The sequence below is a fragment of the Gracilinanus agilis genome, chromosome 2 (genome assembly GCF_016433145.1).
Source record: "Gracilinanus agilis isolate LMUSP501 chromosome 2, AgileGrace, whole genome shotgun sequence".
Classification (NCBI taxonomy): Eukaryota; Metazoa; Chordata; class Mammalia; order Didelphimorphia; family Didelphidae; genus Gracilinanus; species Gracilinanus agilis.
The window spans coordinates 474986465-475003511 of record NC_058131.1 but is presented as its reverse complement, the minus strand read 5'-3'; positions in this window follow the sequence as shown (position 1 = coordinate 475003511).

Sequence of the window (17047 nt, the reverse complement as noted above, 5' to 3'; positions counted from 1 at the left end):
AGAAGGATTCCTGTTTGCTTTTCTCCAAAATGTATGTCCATTCATCCTTAATTTTTGTTGTTTGGGGTGTTTTTTAACCATTGAACATATGATGTAAGAAATTTTTTCAGGACATCCAAGAGGAAGAGATAGGGAGGGAATACACACCGTTGGCTTCCACATGGCAACAAAAGAGACTTTAAGGGAGAAGATCTTTAGATTTAAAGCTGTAGGTCTTGCAAACTAGCTTTGGCAGGCTGCTCCACTGCATCTTATCCACAATGTGGGCATTACCCATAATACCTACACCCAAGAAGCTTACTGCCTTTCCTATCCAGAGCCCTTCATGCAGCTCTACAAAGTGGTGGTTGGCCCACTCCATTTTTTCATTTTGACTTTGAGATTGTAATACCACTTCAAGGATCGGTCACAGAATTTCAGTTTGAAGTGACCTCAGAAGCTTCGTCTAGACCAGTGATTCCCAAAGTGGGCGGCACTGCCCCCTGGTGGGTGCTGCAGCGATCCAGAGGAGCGGTGATGGCCACACTTTTTTTGTATTACATTCTATTCTGAGTTCAATAAATAGTTTCATAATTTCCAAGGGGTGCTAAGTAATATTTTTTTCTGGAAAAGGGGCGGTAGGCCAAAAAAGTTTGGGAACCACTGGTTTAGAATCTAGAACTACAACCTTTTATCCATTTTTTTGTTTTTAGCTATCCTGCTTACTTCTATGACCCCGGCAAATTTGATAAACAAGTGATCTGTGCTTTTTTTCAAGCCATCGATAAAACTATGGAAACAGGACAGCTACTACCATTCCTGCTCCCTTTCTTGCACTTTACTCTCCCCCATATCTTCACACAGGGGCAACTCTTCTGAGGCCTCCTGTTCATTATCAATTGGATCATAGGATTTTAGAGGAGATTTCCAAGAGCTCTCTCAACTTACTAATAGAAAATAGGAAATAGATCTCTCAAGTGACTCAGAGAATCAGGGTCAAAAGTGGAATGAAGAACTTCTATTATTAAATAGTCTCTCATTGTGCCATTCTTCTACCACTTCTCCTTTTCTCACAGCTTACTCTCCTACTCTTTAGTTTAGTGATACCAGCCTCCTTGCTGGTCCATAAACAAGATATTCCATCTCTCAGCTCCAGTCATTTTCTTTGGCTATTCTCCCATGCCTAGAATGCTCTCCTTCCTCATCTCCACCTACTGCCTTCCCTGGATTCCTTTAACTCTCAACTAAAATCCCACTTTATTTTTTTTTTGAAAATTAAACATTTATTAAAAAATATGTCAAGCATGTGCGATGGTCAGCTGTGAAAACTTGGCTACTCTCAGCAATGAAATGATCTGGGATAATCCTGAAAGACATGATGGAGAATGCTATCTACCTCCAGAGAAAGAACTGTTGAGTTGGATGGATGTGGATCAAAGCATGCTATCTTTCACATCAGTGTATTACGACTTTATTTAAGAGTTTGGATTTGTATGAGTGTGCAACAACAAATATGGAAATATGTTTTGCATGATAATAAAAATTTAATTTAATTTTTAAAAATATGTCAAAAAGGGGCTGCTAGATGGCTCAGTGGAATTCAAGTCAAGTCCACAGACAGGAGATCCTTGGTTCAAATCTAGACTCAGACACTGCTTTGTGACCCTGGGCAAGTTACTTGTCTAGCCACCCTCCTGCCTAGCCCTTAGCACTCTTCTGCCTTGGACCAATACACAGTATTGATTCCAAGATGGAAGGTAAGGATTTAAAAGAAAAAAAGTACATCAAGGTAGCAGCATGTTAAAAGGTTGATCTCTGGGAATCAGCAAGATTTCAAGGTGGGACAGCTAGTTAGAATACAACTTACATACTGAAATAAAGACAAAAATTCTGATAAGTTGACCTCGGTCAAAGAGGTTGGGCCCTTGCAGCTCAAGTCTTCCTCCCTTTGTACAAGTGGGGTATATGACAATTCCCACACAGGTGAGGTATATGATTATCCTATATGCTATGTGACACATGGTGGGGGAACTTGACAAAAGACAGCCAGAGTGACACTTCCCCCCCACCAACACTGTAAAATCCCATTTTCTCCAGGGAGCCTTTACCAATCCTTCTTAATTATCATGCCTTCCCCCTTCTGATTATTTCCTATTTGTCCTATTCATTTGCTTGTTGTCTTTCCAATTATATTATACACTTCTCAAGGGTAGGGACTGTCTTTTGTTTTTTTTTATATCTCCAGAATTTGGCATAAAGCCTGGTACATAATAGGCAATTAATAAATGTTTTGATTGACGCCTAAGGTCTGCATTTAGCAAGTGACTCAAAAGACAACAGAGAGGAAGATCATGGGTGTAAGCCTGTAGCATGTTATTAAAACACTAAAAATAATATAAAATTCATTCAGGACATTTATGATTAGAAAATAACCAGAGTGAGAGATAAGATCATAGATCTAAAGCTGGAAGGGACCCCAGAGGTCATCTAGGCCAACCCCCCTCATTTTACAGAGAATGAAATTTAAACCCAGACAGGTTCAATGTCTTCCCTATTGTCATACAGGAAGTGTCAGAGAAGGAATTTGAACCCATTCCCACTGATCCCAGAATTCTTTCCATTTTACCTCAGTACTGGTATCCTTGAAATATTAAACATTGAGAAAGGCCTCTGGGATATTTGGATAAATTCTCTATGAAAAATTTGTGAGAGGACTAGACAAGATTCCATTGATTAAACCAGAGCTGGTGGATTTCTGTCTGCATATTTGGAGAGAATGCCCATGTAGATAAGATCATATATTGTGAAATTAGAATCTGTTATCCTAAAAACTATGATTCCCAGCAAAAGTATGATCCTCAGCAAAAACTACAATTCCTAGAACTCCACTCACTTCCTGTTGTTAGGTGCTGAACATAGACAGGATATAAATTGGGTGGAGTTCCATGTCTAGCCCTCTTTTCCTTCCTGTTGGCAGCTTTGGTGGAATGGGCTTTTTGAGAAGGTAGAAAAACTTAGTCACATGGTTCTGTTTTGTCAGATAATAAATTTTATAAAAAATAACACAAAGTATTTTACATTAATTTAACTCTTATAATATCTATTAACATCTTTTTTTCTTAATCCTTATCTTCTGATTTAGAATCAATAGAATCAATGAGTTCTAAGGCAGAAGAGCCACAAGTGCTAGGCAATTGGGGTTAAGTGACTTGCCCAAAGGTTATACAACTCGGAAGTGTCTAAGGTCATATTTGAACCCAGTACCTCCAGTTTCCAGACCTGGCTATCCATTGAGCAACCTAGTTGCCCTTCTCCCTCTCTCACCCCATCCCTATTAATGCCTTTGTAGGGAGAGCAGTGATTTCACTGCTGGTAAGAAAGTAGGACAAAATCCACTGATTGTAAGTTAATGACCAGGAGTATGAAGAAAAATGAAAGGAAGCTTCTCACCCAGAGAGTGTAATTTACTACCTAATATCACCTAATTTAAATAATAGCTGCTTAGCCAGAAGAAAAGCAGTTAAAAGGATAGGCTTTGTGTTCCAGGATTCCTCTAAATAGCTGGGTGGCTAAGTTACTGGTAAACTGTAGGGTCCAAGTCATAAAAGAATAATAGACTCAACTAAAAAAAGCTGAGATTGTTCCCCCACCGGACAAAGCCACGTAGCAACTACAATTCAGTGAAGAACCATTAGAGAACTTGACAAAGCTACCAGTAGATGTCACAATAACAAAAAGAATAGACCAGCTGAAAATTCCAGCATTTTGAGGCATTGAAGAAAGCAACTCACACCTTGATGACATTGCCAGACCAGCCAGATGACATTGCTGGCTAGATAGGAAGCAAACTTCAGCACTGGGCCAGAGAGAGCTTCCAACAAAGATGCAGCCTGAAGAGCGTGAATAGCTCTAGCCCAACATACTCTGTGTCTGGTTGTGCCATATTTTTCTTGTCACTCTTTTTATATGCTGTTTAATGTCTTTTGTTTTGAACTATTGTCCTTTGTTTAGAGTATAAGAATAAACACTAATGGGGGCTTAGGAGGTGTATTTAGCAGTGGATGTTTGATAAAATGAATCTTGATGGGAGTAGATTTTGGGGGACCCACATAAGAAGGGGTGATTCCAAGGCTGTATTCACACACAGGCCAACATGAATTTATTCAACCACCATAATAGGGATCTCCAATGTAAGCTCCTTGAGGACAAAGACAGTACCTTATCTAAACATATTCTGTCTGTCTGTCTGTCTGTCTGTCTGTCTGTCTGTCTCTCTCTCTCTCTCTCACCTCCTCTATAAGATGAGAGGGTTGAATATTTATAAAATGAGGAACTTGAACCAGATCATCCATAAGGTTCCTTTCAGCTATAAATTTCTATGATACTGTGCTCTGAAGAAAGATATAAATGATTTAGAGAAAACATGAGCTGCCCATAGGTATAGAAAGTTATTCAGTTGTTTTCATTCACATCCAACCCTCCATGGCCCTATTTGGGGTTTTCTTGGCAAAGATACTAGAATAGTTGGCCATTTTTCTTCAGCTCCAGTTCATCTTAGAGATGAAGAAACTGAGACAAACAAGATTAATTGATTTGCCCCATACAACTAGTGTCTGAAGCCAGATTTGAACTTGTGTAGATGAGTCTATCCTGACACCAAATATGGCACTTGATGTATAGAAATTTATACTGAAGGGCATCTAGGTGATGCATCGGGTCTTCATGAGTTCAAAATAGGCCTCCGACATTTACTAACAGTTGATCCTGAACAAATCACTTAATCCTGTTTGCCTCAGTTTATTTATCTGCAAAATGAGCTGGAAATGGTAAACCACTCCAGTATCTTTGCCAAGAAAACCCCAAATGGGATCATAGAGTCAGACACAATTGAAACACTGAATAAGAGGTCCAGGAATCAGAAGATCTGGTTAGGGATAGCTAAGTGACAGTGGGTAGAGTGTCAGGCCAGAAGTAGGGAAAACCTGGGTCCAAGTTTGGCCTTAGATGCTTCCTTCCTATGTGACCATGGGCGAGTCATGCTATTAATTTGAATCCTAGCTTTGCTTCCTAAATCTTTTATGACCTTGTGCGGATCCTCCCCGGGCCTCAATTGCTTCAATAAAATTAGGGGATCAAAGTGGGGTTCGCCTATGATTCCTTCCAGCTCTCAATCTATGACCCTGAGCAATATGTCAAGGTCATAAGCTGATTATTGCTAGAATCCTAGTCTTAAATCCTAGGCAAGAAAATGGTTGGGAATATTTATAGAAAAGTACTTTTTAGGGGGGCAGCTGGGTAGCTCAGTGGAGTGAGAGTCAGGCCTAGAGACAGGAGGTCCTAGGTTCAAACCCGGCCTCAGCCACTTCCCAGCTGTGTGACCCTGGGCAAGTCACTTGACCCCCATTGCCCACCCTTACCAGTCTTCCACCTATGAGACAATACACCGAATACAAGGGTTTAAAAAAAACATAAAAAAAAATCACTATAAAAAAAAAGTACTTTTTAGGAGAATAATAACTGAAAATGGGATGTTGTGCCCCATGTGTAATGGGGCAGATGCCAAAATACACCTAGAGAAAATCATATGAACGGCTAGCCAGGGTGGTCCAGTGAGATCTGGGACCACTAAAATACCATTTAAATGTGAGCTTTTGGACATAGCAACCAAAAAAGGAATGCAGTTCAAGGCTGCATGAATAAAATATAGTATCCAGAATGTGGGAAGTACTATTTCTGCTGTATTCTACTTTAGTCAGACACTTTTGGACTATTGGGTTAAGTTCTGGGAACCATGTTTTAAGAGAGACATGGGTAAATGGACTCTATCCAGAGGGAGGCAACCAAGGGAGTATGGGACTGCAAACCACTTCATATAATATTTAAAGAAAAAAGAACGCTTGGCAAAAATATAATAGTTGTCTTCAAATATTTTAAAGACTGATAAATGGAAAGAGATTTAGTTTCAATTCAGTGCAGTCCCAAATGGCAGAACTGAGAGCCATGAGTGAAAGACACAGAAGGAAGAGTTCAGCTGAAGGAAGAGCCTTTTAACAATGACTTGTCCAACAATGGGACAGAATGCCTTGACAAGTATTTAGGTTTCTTGTTTGGGTGGCATTATAAGCAGAAGCTGGATGACCATCTGTTAGGGATGCTCACATAACTCACTAAATCTAGCCAGTCCCAGACCATGTTTTATACCCATCCACTCAGAACATCTTTCCATCTGTCCTGCATGTATATTCCCTTCTCTCAACCTCCTTTCCCTACTTGCTTTAGCAATAATAATCCCAACAAAGCTACCATTGTTCTGGAAAGAATCTATCAACTACTCTATGATTCCAGTCAATATTCCTGTGATTCCCTCAGACCAACCTCCTTTTTCTCACCATCACTTTCCTACATATGTTGTTTCCTCCTAGTAAAGTATAAGTTCCTTGAGGGCAGAAATGGCTCTACTTTTGCTTAGCATACTGTCCAACACATAGTAGGAGCTTAACAATTGCTTTTTCATTCATTCATTCATGCTACAGAAGAGAATTTTACATTGGCTCAATTTATATTTTACCTCCTATCTCTCCATTTCCCAAACCCCACTAACACTTAGTAGCGACACCCCCCACCCCCATTAATTCTGTATATCTTTTGCATTTCCTTCCTTCGGTCCATATTTTTTAATTTTCTTTAAAAATCAAGTAAAAGGGCAGAAACTATTTCCTGTTTCATTTTCATCATTGTATCCCAATGCCTAGCCTGGAAGATATTAAATATACTAATACACTTTCAATGAAGCTGTAAATTAGTCCAGCCACTCTGGAAAACAATTTGGAAATAGGTACCACTTCTATCTAGTAATATACTCCAAAGAAATCAAAGAAAAAGAGAAAGGACCCACATGTACAGCTTCTCTAATGGTTCTTCACTGAATTGTAGTTGCTACGTGGCTTTGTCCGGTGGGGGAACAATCTCAGCATCTGCTAGAAAAACAAAATGAAGTTTAAAAATAAGATATTTGAAGCAGAATTTGCAAAAGTTTTCAAAGACTTAAAACGTGACAGAGAAATGATAGATTATAGTACAAAATTGTTCAGTTATGGCCAATATATTGATTTATTTTGCCTGATTGTACTTATTTGTTAAAAAGGGAGGATATTTCTTGCTCAGGGGTATGGATAAAGATATGGAAGGCAGGGAAGCTGGTGGGTATGGCTAGTGATGAGAGAGACAGATAAAAACAAAGAAAGACAGAGACAGAGAGAGGGAGGGATAGAGTAAAGGAAAAAGATAGGAAGAGTATCAATTAAAAATGTTCAAAAATACATGGAAGAGAGCCAAAGGAAATCAGAAGGGGACACGAACAAGCTAGGCAATTTTTTACTATCACGTTAAATTTAATATGCACATTTTAAAAAAACTGTACATAATAGAAGTTCATAGTTTCATATACAATCAGTTTGCTTTGCTTTGTATATTGAATGTTCATGTTTGTGTTTGTCAAGTTCATGTTTAAAAATAGAACTGTTAAAAAGGGAAAAATGCTTGCTGAATGAATAAATATATGAATGAATTTGGAAAGAATTTGAATGGCCAAAGCTCTCTTCCAATTTTGTTATTCCAAGTGCATACTTTAGAGAGGGTATGGGGAAGGCATAAGAAATGCATCTGCTAGAAAAACAAAATGAAGTTTAAAAATAAGATATTTGAAGCAGAATTTGCAAAAGGGTATAATGAAGAGAATCTATAGGGCTAACCTTTTAGAGACCAAGTGCCCAAACTGCACCCTCATGCTGCATATGAGCTGCCCTCTTACCCCAGAGAGGGGAAGGAGGAAGCTCCCATTGGGCTGCTAGGCAGAGGGGCAGGTGATGAGAAATGTCCTTAGGTGCAGTGGAGGGGGGAGGAGAGCAAACCCCTCCAGGAGGCGTGCCATAGGTTTGCCAACTCGGTTGTAGGGTGTACCTTTGATAAAATCATGAAATATGATTATGTAGTTGTATGCACTCTAAGTTGCAGTAAAATATACACATTTAAAGAGTATAATAATATGGAGCTGCCAGAGAAACTGAGCACCAAATTTAGGTCTTGGCTGAGTTGGAGTCTTGGTAGTGGTGACAGAATCTTCCCCAGGGATGATTCATTTTAGGAGGAGAGCATGCATGGTCCAGCGGAAAAAATCCCAGAGAGTCAGCTGCAACCTGTCTTCTCTGCCACATGGTACCTGTGTGCTCCTACCCTTTCTTGGCCTCAGTTTTCTCATCTATAAAACAAAGGGGGTGGACTAGATGAATAGATCAGCTACCCAAATCTAAATCTATGATTCTATAATTCTATGACTTCTTGCAACTAAGGGAGATAACCTCATTTTTCAAAGGGTGTTTATATAATAATGTGGAAAACTACTTGTACTACATAGAAAACAAGGACCAGGAAATACATAAAAGCAATAGTCTCTGCCAATTTCTAGCAACCCAACTTACTGAAGACAGGGGCCTTGACTAAGGTCTACAGGAGAACTAAATGCTAAAAGTTTGTAGAACTCTATTTACGAGACATGACCAACAAATTAAAAGGATCAAGATCAATGATATATGTAAAACCCAGTGGAATTGTGCACCAGCTATTGGGTGGGCAGGGAGGGAGGGAAAGAACATTAATCATGTAACCATGGAAAAATATCCTAAGAAAAATAAAAAAAACAAACACAAGGATCAAGAGGAATAAGATTTTAATGGACATTAGTATTAACCATGATTCATCATCAGTCTTCTGAATTCATTGATTGATGTAATTACACTGATCAGAATTCTTAAGTCTATCAGAATTGTTTTTCTTTACATTATTGTAGTCATTATATAAATTCTTCTCCTGTAAATTCTGCTTACTTCAATCTGCATCAATTCATAGAAATCTTTTCAGGTTTCTCTGAACCCATTTCTTTCAGCATTTTATGTGATGTAATAATATTTTTAATTAAGGACTTAAGGATACTAGAGGCAGTAGCATCAATGAAAGCATCCTTGACTGGGAATCAGGAGACCTGAGTTCCAATACCCATTCTGCTACTTATTTTGCTGTGTGTTCTTGGACAGGTGACTTCTCTCTTAATCTCATTTTCCTTGTCTTTTAAATAAGAATTTTGAACTGGAAAAAATTTAAGGCCTCTTCTAGAAGCAGCATGCTATAGTAGAAAGAACATTGGCTCTGGAATGAGAAGACCTGAATTTGAATCCTTATTCTGCTGATCATTATTTGTGCGACTATGGATATGCATCACCTATAAGGGACTTAGCTTTGTTCTCTGTAAAATAAAGATACAGCTAAGTGACACAGTGGATAGAACACTGGGCCTGGAGTCAGGAAGACATCTTCCTGAGTTCATATCTGGTCTAGGACACTTATTAGGTGATTCTGAGCAAGTTACTTAACCCTTTCTGCCTCTATTTCCCCATCTATAAAATGAATTAGAGAAGAAAATGGCAAACCACTCTAGTATCTTCACCAAGAAAATCCCAAATGGGGACACAAAGAGTTGTACATGACTGCAGAATGACTGAACAACAACAAAAAAAAATGGGTTGAGCTAGGTGAGCTCCCAGTTTCTTTCTATTTCTAAATCTAAGATCCTGTGCTTGTAGCTCCATAGGCTAGGGAATGAACTTGTGATTTCATTGGCACAAGAAAATCCAAGTAGGAAAATTCCCACGATGTTTCAGTACCTTCTTTGCAACTTGTTCTCTCAGAGGGTTGCTTAGAGACTTGAGAGGGTAAGGATCAGTCTAGGATCACACCATAAAGACTTTACATAGTGACTATAAGGTTCTGGTGGAGAGAACACTGGGCCTGAAGTAAGGAAGATCTGATTTCAAATCTGTCCTCCGACACTTACTAACTGGGTGGCCCTGGGCAAATCACTCGGCCTCTATCTGCCCTATTTTTTCTCAACTATCAAATGGGGATTTTAATGGAACCTACTTTCAAGGGTTGTTGTGAGAAACAAATGAGATAATATTTGTCAAGAGCTTGAAACAGAACCAAGCAATAGTAGATAAACTTCAATTTCCTCATTTATAAAATGAGAGCATTATACTCATTGATTTCTAAGCTATCCTAAGAAAGAGAATTATGATACTTTGAGAACAACTCTGCCTAGGGGACTAAATGTATCTCCTCTTTTTTTTAAGCTCTTGTGTTCCATCTTAGAATCAAGGCAGAAAATTGGTAAGGACTAGGCAATGGGGGTTAAGTGATTCGTCCACGGTCACATAGCTAGGAAATAACTAAGGCTAGATTTGAACCCAGGACTTCTCATTTCTAGGCCTGGCACTATAGCCACTGAGCCACTTAGCTGCTCCCTTAAATGTATATACCCAAAATCTATTCAAATGGTAGGACTTGAGCTCAGGTCTTCTTGACTTCAAGACCGTCTCTGTCTCCACTACACCACACTGCCTCCCATGGATCTACAAAAATGACTGGAGACTAAGAGATTTTATGTGATAAAAAAATAAGTCATTTGAGGGGAAAGAAGGCAAGAAGATACTACCAAAAGGGAAATACTAAAATCCCAAGAAAAGGGAGAATAATTGGCTTATATATCACAAGGAAAGCTAAGAGGACCAACAATTATACCAAGTGATGAGTATGGTCTCAGAAATAATAATCATGATAATGATAAGAGGGAAAGGTATATATTAGTCTTAATTAAATACATAGCAAAAAATACTTGTCTCTCCTGAGGAAAATGCAAAAAGAGCTTGAATTTTTGTAGGAGGTTGAGAGAAAAAATCACATTACCTATTGAAGCAATTGAGATATCTCCAATTGCTAGGAAGTTTGGTGCTTTTTCTTGAGATCAAGCCTAAATATGTCACTTCACAATTTCTACACAACCTCTATTGGAACCATAATTTAAAATGTCTAATCCCTCTTCCAAACTATTGCTTTTCAAATACTTAAAGAAAGTTCTCATGTCCCTCTCCTCTAATTATTTTCTTCTCCAATCTATTCCTTCAATTGATTTCTCATCCTCAACTGATTTTCTAAAACCTAAGCAATCTTAATTATCTTCCTTGGAACAAGCAGTCCAGCTTGTCTATTTTCTTCCTTAAGTGTGGCAAAGGGAACTGAATGTAGTACTCCAAATATGGTCTGACCAGGACAGAATATAGAAGCCATCACTTTCCTTGTTTTGGACCCAAATTTCTCTATTAATATAGCTTAGGATCACATTAGGTTTTTCCCCTTTCAAGTCGCCACCATGTTTACCCTCATTATCATTGTAGTGAGTTCAAGTCCCCACTATTTTTCATGCAAACCACTGTCTGACTATATCTTCCCTTTGTGTACTCATCAGTTCAATTTTTTAATACTAAATGTTGGATTTTATATTTATCCCTACTCAATTTCATCTTACTAGATGCAAATCTTTGAAATCTTTTTTTGTAGTCATTCAACATTTTTTTCTCTCCCTCCCAACTTAGCATTCTATGAAAGCATGATGAGCATGCTATCTATGCCTTCATCCAAGTCATGAAACAAATAATGGAAAGCATAAGGCCAAAATCATATTCCTGTGGGACTCCCATACCACTCAAGACTTCCTTCCAATTTGATAGGGATATATGAGGTCTATGGTAAAAACTAGCACTTCTGGTGTGAGGGCTTGCAGAATCCTTTTCAGGGCTTCTTTCCTCCTTTTGTGTCTATCACAAGCTCTCACTTGTGACTCCAAGAAGCTATAGCATGAGCAATTGCCATAACCCAATAAACTATCTTGGCTTGTGAGCTAAACCAGGTTGAGGGTAACCAACAGGTTTGAGGTGAGTTAGGAGAGGTGTCTACCCAAGGCATGTGAAGACTTCTGGAAGAATGGGCAGAAGAGAATAATTTGTTCCAATAGACATGGAGGCAGTGGAAACAGGCACTGTGGAGCACTTAGACATTGCTTAGATTTGCATTCCAAGCCATCATCTTGACTTTTATCTTGCTACTGAACTTTGGATAATTTTGGAAGAGAGAGCAAGACCAACAATTTCATGCAACTCTGCCTCACTGAAATCCAATTCGAAAGATATCAGCAGTGATATCATTTTGGTACTTTTTTTGAGTACGAAAAAACAAGAGCAATCACCAACTTACTAGGTTGATATTAATCAATGCTCTTGGATTTGGTCATTCTGCTAGCTCTGAATGCAGCTAAGTAGAGTTTAGTCTAGTCCATATTCTTCTACTTTGTTTACAAGGATATCAAGAGAAGTTCTGCCAAATGCCCCGTTGATATCTAGAATTACCCTGTTAATAGTATTCACTTATTCCAATAACCCTGTCAAAAAAGAAATTGAGATTAGTAGGACATAGTCTCTTCTTCATGTAGCCATCTTTCTGGATGTCTCTGACAAGTTGAGAACAGACTTTCCTAAATAAAGTACCTTTAGGAAAGCTCTTTTTTAAAATTAGAGGCCTTTGATGATCAATTAGGTCCTTAATGAAAACCACTTTTGGTTACTAGAATGACAGTTTCCTGCCTCTTTATCAACTTTGTCTCTACACAGAAGAGACCTCAGTGAAAAAGGAAAGAGGGATTTACAAGTTGGCCTACTGCTTTATTCTTTGCAGGCAAAGAAGCATAAAGGAAAAAGCATCAAGAAGGATTAGCAACACAGGCCAGAAGAAGTCAAAGCTGTATCAAAGTCTTGACCCTTCTAAGGACAGTGGGTCATTTAGTTTTGCTCCGTTCATGCTTTTCCATATAGCTCCAGCCCTGGCCATTGGTCTCAAAAATGCTCCTTTTCAGTCAAAAGAAAAGACTCCTTTGATGTTCCCAGTACAGAACATTCGATCTCTGCCTCTTGGAAGGTCTGGCTCCATTCAAGGTTCAACTCAAGTGCCAGCTCCTACAAGAAGCCTTTCCTACACATCCTCACCCTAACACGCATACCACCTCCTCCATTACTAGTGCACCCTCCACTCCAGAAATTCATTTTGTATTTGTCTGTTGGTCACAATAACTCCTGGTGGGCAAGGGGCCATTTCATCTTTGTTTTTCTGTCCTCAACACCCAGCACCGTGCTTGGCTCTTAATGGGCATCTGATAAAGGCATGACTTGAATTACTGAATGAAGTGGAACCAGAGAAGGGTGGTGCAAGTGGAATGATGGAATGGATCAGTGGAATAATACCCAAAGCTCATGCCCTGCTATGTGGTGTCCTCTTTGTACAGGAAACTGAATAAAACTCAGGACCATGGAGGTCAAAGGATTGACTTCTACTCTCAACTATCTAAACATCAGCTGTATGAGTTTAGGCTAATCATTGCAACTCTGTGCTTCAGTTTTCTATGTGTCTCCATGCTCCTTTCTCTTTCACAGAGAGAAAGTCAATAATCTTACATGAAACAAAATTATCAAATACTTTGATTTTCTCTTGTTGAGAAATTTAAAAATTCAATCACAAACAAGCCCAATTAAGTCAAGTCAACAAGCATTTATTTATTAAGTACCTTCTATATGCCAGGGACTGGGAAGAAAAAAGAAGTAAAATAAGAAAAAATAAAATAAAATAAGAAGCAAAAACAAACAAACAAACAAAAAAACCACCCATTTCTGCCCTCAAGGAGCTCACAGACTAGTGGGAAGATAAGTATCTAAAGGAGCTTGGTAATTAACTCAGATCTTAGAAGATGGAGCCTAGATACATGAGCTTGACCAAAAATACTTGTACAGGCAAAGATTTCTAAGAATATTCCCAGGAAAAATTAAGTGCAGATTGAACTGAGACTTATGAAAAATAATACATGGATGATAAAAGAAACAAGAAGAATAGCAAGTTAAAGTTACATCTTCTCTTTGTTGCTGGGTAGAGGGGTGGGATAGAGGTAATAGATTACAGAGAGAACACAGAACTACTCAGATCTTCATTTTGCTTCTATTTTTTCTAACAAGGAGCATAATCTTTAACCTAGAAAAGATGGAACATGCATCGTTAAGAGAGAATTGAAGGCCAAGATAGGCAAGTTTGTAAGAGAGAATTTAGATTCTTTCCATGATTTCAAAACTCCAGTCCCAGATGAATTACATCTCAGAGTACAGAAAGAATTTGCAGATACATTTTTGAGAAATCATAAAGAAATAGAGGAATCCCAGAAGACCAGACAAGCATAAGCTTTTTCTGATTTTGGAAATGGACAAGGGGCAGGGGGAGTGATAGTGTAGTAATTATAAATTAGGGGAAATCAGGGGAAAGGAGTGTAGTAATTATAAATTACTAGGGAAAATTCTAGAATTTACTTTTAAAGGTTTGTGAGCACTTAAGTAAGAAATTAGTGACCTATAGGAAATAAAATGGATTCACTAAGAAGCCATAAGAAAGTAAGCTGATTTCCTTTTTTGGATAAGGTAAAAGAGTTTCCAGGGGTCTGAGATATACATGTCAGAGGTGTGCTGGAGCCAATTCATACTGGCTTGAGAACCCATTCAAAAATTTTCAGCATGAAAATTTATACCTAGAAAATCAGCAAATACTACAAATCAGGGCTTGCTTTACTGTTTTGTAGAGAAAGTGATGAAGAAAATGTGATTAATGCTGATTAAATTCCTGTGTTCTGCCTTTTCAGAGAGCAGTTTGTCTGACACTTACCAGCACATCCCTGCATTGTGTGTCTATATTTCAGTAATATGTTTGCTAAAATCTCAATCTCTTTTTTGACCAAATGAGAAAATGGAGCTAGTTGAAAGACCCTATCCAAAGGATTTTGATAAATGGCTCAATCTATTAATGCTAGCAGAGGTACAACCTGATTAATGGTCTTAGAGGCAGGTCTTGCCGTACCTTGCCCTCTACTGTTCAACAACTTTGTCAGTGCTGACACAGACTATTTACTTATCAAATTTGCAGATGACACAAAAACCAGAAGGAAATCACTAATATGACAGAATGACAGCAGATGCAAAAAGTTTCTTGAGATCTTGAGTAATGATCCAACCCCCATGATGAAAGTTTAACAGAGATAATGATAATGTCTTAAATTTTGTTATTTTTTAATCTTAAGTATAAGCACCTGATAAATGAAGTATGTAACCAGCTGCTATTCTAGAGCAGAGGTATGCATGAAACTTTGGTTAAAACACAACCAAAGTAGGTGAATCTGGAGTAATTAATTCCTCACCACTTGGAATCTATTGGCAGTTCATAAATTTGGTCTGTCCAATTTGCACCCTTCTTTATGACCCAGTTTGTTTACAGAATTAAGGTCTTTAGATAAACTTCCAGCAGTCTCTGTATTTTTAGTTTTCTGCTTAGCTACTAAATTAAGTTCCCACAGTTCTATTATTCCTAAAGGTTTGTCATTGGATAGACTTGGATTAACAGTAAATAAAACCTGGAGACTTTAGTGGACTGCAAGATTGGTATGAGCCCCAAAAGAATCTAATGTGTTTTTAGGATACATTAATGAAATTAGAGTGTCCAGACCAAGTGAATTACCATTCTCACCATAATTCTAGCCAGATCACATTGTGTTCAGCTCTAAAAACCAAACTTTAAGGAGAAAACTGACAAATTACCAAATATTTACAGGAGGATAACTGAATAGGGCAGTGAAGGACTGGAAACTATATTTTATGGGTAATGGTTGACATATTGAGGATGTTTAGCCTAGAGAAAAGATGACTTGGGAAGGATGTGGTAGCTGTCTTCAAATGTTTGAAAGACTGCCCCATAGAATGAAGATGACATTTATTCTATGTCATTCCAAAGTGAAGGACCAGGACCAGTAGATGGAAAAATAAGAAACAGACTTGGGTTGAGCATAACGAGGAATATTATAATATTAGAAGACTTGCTCCTTTCAAGATTCCACTAAAGACTGTCTTCTAGAAGAAGCTTTTCTCTACACCTTCAGAAGCTAGTGCCTTTCCCTCTCAGATTCTCTTTTAGCTACTCTCTCTCTCTCATTAAAATATATGTTCCTTGAAGGCAGCAACAGTTTTTGCCTCTCTGAATTTCCAGAGTTTAGCACAGTAATTGGCACATAATTGGACTTAATAAATGCTTGTTGACTATTAATTGACTGGGAGATAATAATAATAACAACAATAATAAACAACTTACATGTATATAAGTATTTCCTAGTTTACAAAGAGCTTTCACAGAATACATTACCTCAGTTTATCAGCAGCCTTGTGAGGTAAGCAGGACAGGTATTATCCTATGTTACAGATGATGACATTCTGGTAAGGAATTACTTTTCTAGCTGTTCCACATTCAGTTCCTTTCCATCAGTAGCTTTACTTGGCTTTGACTCAGAGGCACCCTCCATGCCAGAGGATAAGTCATTCACCTGAAATCTCTTCACCAAGCTGATTGACTCAGGTTTTGTTACTCAACACCTTCTCAACCCACCCTCAGTTGCTTAGCTCCTCCCAAAGCCTTCCTTTATAGAGGGTCAACCACTACCCCAAACCACCACCACCCCCATTCCAGGTGACTCCATTTTCCCCTTCAGTTCTGCTTGGCCTGGATCTTCCCTGGGCTCTCCCTCCCCACCCCAGTCAGACCTCCTAATGGCCATCTACTCCTGCCTTCACCCCCTTTTCAGCTTCCTGTTGTGTATTGTCTTTTCCCTGTTAAATTGCTAGCTCTCTGAGGGCAAAGACTATCTCTCTTTTTCTTACTTGTCTCCCCAGGGAGTGCCTGATACCTAGTAGGTGCTCAATTCATGATGGAACTGAAATAGAGAAGTCCAGACTCTGAGATGGTGTCTAGTCAAGAGGATTTTAGGGTCCTGTGCAAAAGTGGAATGCACTTTAGGAAAATTGTATTGCTTGTTCATGGACTATTGTGAGTCTTACAGACTTTGTGAGTAGCATGTAGCATGATCCAATTCAACCAGAACCAGACTACAGTGTAGTTGTACCATCTGATATCAATGTGTTAATTTGAAAAAAGAAATATATAAACACATGTTGGTTTCTAAGTCAACGTGGAGCCCTCAGGAATCCTTAATATGTTTAGTGGCCATTTCTGTTGAGTTTGACAATCAGTGCTTTAGAGTTTCTGCATGATTTTAGGG